Raw genomic sequence first — 5757 nt, forward strand, 5'->3', positions numbered from 1 at the left:
ATGAAATTAATTCGGGTATAAAATAAATATTACTATCTGGTTGTCAACTATTGAATCACTTTAACGTCTTTATCCCTAGAACCCATCCCTGCAGACCTCGCCTCACGCTATACTTCTTCGCCTTATGCTCTTACCAAGAGCGGTGTCTTTACCTAATGTATTGTAGATAAATAGATTACAAATATAACAAGGAATTAATAATAAGAATATATTTTCGATGAGCTGGATACAGATGTCACCATCATTACGCTCTATAACCTTGGCACTCGTGATCCCGGTCACAAGGACTACCACTAGTGCATCCCCTGCGGATTACGTAATAATCCCACTCCCTTTAATTACTGCGCATCCCCCCGCGCTACGTACACTTTTTGGCTTAGATAAACCTAGTCCACTAGGTATTAAACTTTTGCTTACATCTTTCTCCTCTAACTACTGGAATCAAGTTTCCACACTACGGTTTAAATCTACTCTACACATTCCTAAGAGGTGATTTCGAATCATATTGTGGTTTTAAGGTCTCACATTGTGGCTGTCGATGCTTTTCACCTACGGCAAAAAAAAATCATTTATTCAATATCTTTATGTCTTTATATATAATATAACTTCCATTGGAAGATTAGTGGTAGATATAGTTCTGATAAAAGACCAGCTGCATCAATAATTGGATTTTAAAATATAATCCCTAATAGTTTAAATTACTTTAATAATCTCTTAAAAATCTTTTACTGTAAATGTCCGCTCTTTATATATTCCTCGAATAAAAATCTGAATAACCTCAGATGACTTAGAATATTCATATTCAAAAATAATTATTTGCCAAAAATAAACATTGAAAATCTATGAAGAAATGAACAAAAGTTCGTTAACATTTTTATAAGGATACTTAAATTCGTTTATCCTACACAAGGATACAAGGATAGGATACACAAATCCATTATATAAATTAACATGGAGGAGGAATACATCTAAATATTCACACCAACACGTGCTTCGAAATAAACACAGACAAGAAGTTGACATGTACACACGCACTAGCACAGGATTTCGTCCTTACACAAATATATACATATATTAAAATATCTATACAAAATATATATATTATAATAATAATAACAATAATAACAACAACAACAACAATGCGTAGAGCACAAAATTCAATGCAAAGAAAACCCGTCGGAGAAAACATGAACAAATTTACTGCAAACCTAAAATCTGAAAAAAAGGATCAAAGGACATTTGCCCCGCTGTAGGCAAAATACGTAAAATTGCGTTACGCCAACACCAGCAGCGACGCAACTGTCGATTGTATGCAAAAACGTCTGGCAACATAGAAACACGCAACATGCTGCCAAAGGATATGCGAGCGATGAAATAGAATCAAATGCTCGCATGCTTAGTCATACGCTCTTGAACGCTTGCATACGCTCTCAAACGATAACGAAAAACAAACAAAAACACACAGCGAAAAATAAAACGCAACGAACAAAACGAGCAAAACAAAAAACGACAAAAAATCTTCAATTTTCATAAAAAAAAATTTCATTAAAAAAAATAAACAACAACAAGAAGACAAGAAAATGTGTGTCCGTTTGGTTATTAGGCAGAAAAGCGAAGGACGCAGAGGATGCGGCGCGTCGGTGGCAACACAACAAAGAAAAGCCTTGGCAACGCAGGCTAACGTACAAAAAATAAATAGCGAATAGCGAAAAAAAAAATTAGAAAGAAAAAAAAAATTAAAAGTAACACCAAAATTCGTTGTAAGCCTCAGCGGCGTTGTTGACGTGAAGTGTGTAAAGCAGCGTTAGCAGCAGAGGCAGTAACAGCAAAAACAGCGACAGTTGAGTGTTAGCAGAGTCCCTCTGCCTACTGCCTGCTGCCTGCTGTTTGCTTATTGCCACCTTCTGTTGCTGCTATTCTCGCTGTGGAAAAACGTGTGCACTGCTTTGTGGACATGTGGGCGCACAAGTGGGTGAGAGCGGGTGTTGTTGAGAGCGGCGCTGCTTTCGTAGACAGGCACATTTCGATTTTATTGAGCAAACAACGAAATTTCAAATAAAAACAAAAACCGATAAAAACGCAAAACAAAATAAACGAAATGCAAAAGAAAATTCATTGGAAAGGCAAGGAAAGTGGATTCATTCATTTCAATGTGTGTGTGTGTGTGTGTGTGTTCGTTCGGTTTGTGCGTGTATTGTTTTGCGTTGCGCGCCTTCGTCCTGTCTGACTCATGCAGTTTTAAATTGATTTTGGTCTTGTTGTTGTTGTTGTTGTTGTTGTTGTCTTTGTTGTTATTCTCAATGTGGCTTGAGAATAATGTGGCCCATTTGGGTTGCATTTCAGGCGATTTTGTGAGCATGTTTGCGTGTTTGAGGAGCTGCGAAGGAGTCCCAAGTGACAGTATCGGCTCGTCGATATGACGTTTTGACGAGGCGGTTTTGTTATAATATAAATTTTTTTTTATTATTATTTATTATTTATTTATTTATTTATTTTTTTTTATTTGATTGGATTTAATCCTTTTATATTAAAGACTTTGTTTTATAGATGCGGGCGGGCAGAATGAAATCAAAAAATTAGGTATTTCCAGTTTCATTAAGTGGATTAAGTTAGATGATATTAAATAGATATAATATATATATGTATATACATATAAAAATATATCTAACATTTTTATTTTTTCATATATAGGTTAGGTTAGACTATACCGGCGATCTCAAGAGATCCACATAGGTCTATAAGTCCATGGTGTTATCGTATAATTAAAAAAAACTTAAGGTTTAGAACCACATCTAGTAGAATATTGCTGACTTATAGCTGAGCGGAACACTGGGAAAGTTGTTTTTTTATGTTATGCATCTTAACTGAACAAAAGACACTACGGAATTTATATAAAAACACAATATATAAATTTTTGAAGACGTCTTCTTTCTTACATATCAGTTCTCCCATCTGAAAGTGATAGAAACTCAAGACCAATAATCTACTCCTATTTCAGATATTCAGATCTGATAGTCAAACAGAATGTAAAAAGAGGTTCCGTAAGGCCAGAGTCGTTACATTGTTTTCTCAGGCAAAACCATTTTGTTAAGATGATAATGCAAGCCATGATGGCCTTTAACTCTGTTTTAATTGCTTATAGCCTTTGGCAAAACTTATAATACTATTTAGAGGGTGGTCTAACAGTTCGCTAAGATTCTCAAAAAAAAAATCCTTTTTTTCGTAAATGTACTTTATTAAATTTTATTTTAATTAAAATAACATGATGGTGCCCCTTACCAAAATTTCTCAACCCTTAGTTAAATTTCTTTATGTTTTCTGAAGAGAAAATAAAACATTTTCCGGATTTTTTTCAAACATAATAATCAATTATTTAATTAGATCTATAAATATATCGAACGGACGAGTTTTCAAACTTTCCAATATAACTGACAGTATGATCAATTTGTATTGTGGTACTTGCTTGTAGGGTGTCTTATAGGACGTTTAATCAAAAAGATTTTTTTGATTGAACTTATTTTCCACTTTGCCTTTGGATCGCTTCTACTTCTTTTTCTTACCGCCATCGAAACTTTTCGAATAAGCTTTTATAAAAATTTTAATCCGAAAAATAAAATTGAAAATTAATAAGTGGTTGAGAACCGATATTCCGACGTCTTTCGGATGAAATTATACTCATGGTGGTTATTACTTACGCACTTATAGTAGTTAATTGGTCATTATAAATTGTCATCCTTGGCAGCTTCTAGTTCCCTTCCCTAACCAAACTTGTTAGCTGTCGCTAGTTTGTAGTATCGAGTACCTTCATACCATTTTTCATCTGGTTCTTCCAAATATCGTCCTCGCGTTTTTTACCAGCCGCTACCAAAACACACTTCTTCTCAGCCACAGTAGTTTCGTCTATTCGCACAAAGTGACTTAAGCAGCTAAGCGTATGAATTTGTATGTGCTTGACTATATCAATATCACAGTATAGTTCACACAGCTCATCGTTCCTTCTAACTCTATAATCACTACAAATCCGTAAGAGACCATGAAAAATCTGAGATCATGAAAAATCATAGTTTTACACCTGAGAGTAACATTTAATTAATATGTTTGAAGAACCAACATAGATCTTCCGAAGAATTTTTCTCTCGTATACTTAAAAATAAAAAAAAAACCAAGCTAATCGTTTTACTATTGCGAAACTTGCTACTTACGCCTACGAGACCTTATCATCACTTTTGGTGATTGTGTAAAATTTTACACCATACAATAAGACAGTGATGACAAGATATAGCTCTTACAGGATATCGTTCCATCAAATCAGATACTCACAGTTAAAGCTTAATGGACCTTAGATCTTTCGAAAAGTTCTCCACCGAAAGCTTCGCATTTCTTCTCATATATACTTACATATTAAAATGGTTCATTAAAATCTTTTTAAACCCGGATAAAATTTATTCTTTAATTCATAAAAGAAAAAAAGATTTTTAATTTTTCACAATTTATAAGAAAATATTGAAGTTTCAATTTTAACAATTATATACCTTCTGCTCAAAAAGTACTCGGATTTTGTAAATTTTATTCCAAATTTATTTTATCTCCTTCAAATTATGCTCCTTCTGAAGCGATACACATATGCCAACGCTTAACCCAATCTTCCATACACTTTTCGTAGACCCGTGAAGGTATGGCTTTTAGTATCTCAGCGAATTATCTTTTACCGATTCAATCGACTCAAAATGCTTACCACGAAGGTGCAATTTGAGTTTCAGGAACAGGAAAAAGTTGCACGTATCCAGATCTGGCGAATATGATGCCTGAACGATGACAGTGGTGCCGTGTTTGTTCAAAAAATCTCGTACAACAAGAATTTTCCATAGTAAAAATCGCTAAACGCACTTGAGGTAGTCTCACATTAACAGCTACTAACTGCTGTTAGTATTATTATTATCTTGGTCTCATATATAAAATGAACTTATGCCCCATTGACTGTCTTCTTTGGCTACGTTTACGGGTATCTCTACCGATAATTTCTTCAATCAGATCGTGTTTCTTAAAACAACTATTTGATTTCATAATGAGATCACTTCTCGAGTCTTTATTAATCTGTCTCTCATGAAATGCGCTTCCAATCGTTTCTAATCTCTTCTATGTCAAAGATCCGTATATATTACGGAGTGGTTCAAACTCTATTAAATATAGACTCCTTCATGTTGTTAAATTTTAAATCCAACAATATAATTGACTTTTAAATAAATCTTTAATTCCTTTTATTTAAGTTTATATAAATTTATTTTAAATTAAATTTTGTTCGAAACATAAATATTATGTTTAAAAATAATATTTTAACTTAATTTCTTTAAAGTTAATTCCAATTAACATAAGATTAACATAAGAAGAAGAAGAAGAAGACACACAAACTGATTCTTATTTGGCTGACGTTCATTGCATGCTCCCATCAACTGTAAGAACATACACACACGCACACAATGCTTTAAAAAATTCTACAAAAAAGGCGCCAAACAGGTGTGTGTGCGTTCTAAAAGTACGAAGAGTAAATAAGCGAATAAATAAATTGCAAAAAATTTGCAAAGAGAATTCGCGAAAAATTTTTTATATAAAGCAGAATCTCTAAGAGCAATAAAAAGAGTTTGCAAATATACATGTTTATAAGCAGTAGTGTTGCTGAAGAAAACTTTGTTTCCAGCAACATTGCGAATTTTTGTTCTCAACAAAAGTTTGCAAATAAATTTAAGAGAAATGAGTTTT

The sequence above is a fragment of the Teleopsis dalmanni genome, chromosome 1, assembly GCF_002237135.1.
Source record: "Teleopsis dalmanni isolate 2A chromosome 1, ASM223713v2, whole genome shotgun sequence".
Lineage (NCBI taxonomy): Eukaryota > Metazoa > Arthropoda > Insecta > Diptera > Diopsidae > Teleopsis > Teleopsis dalmanni.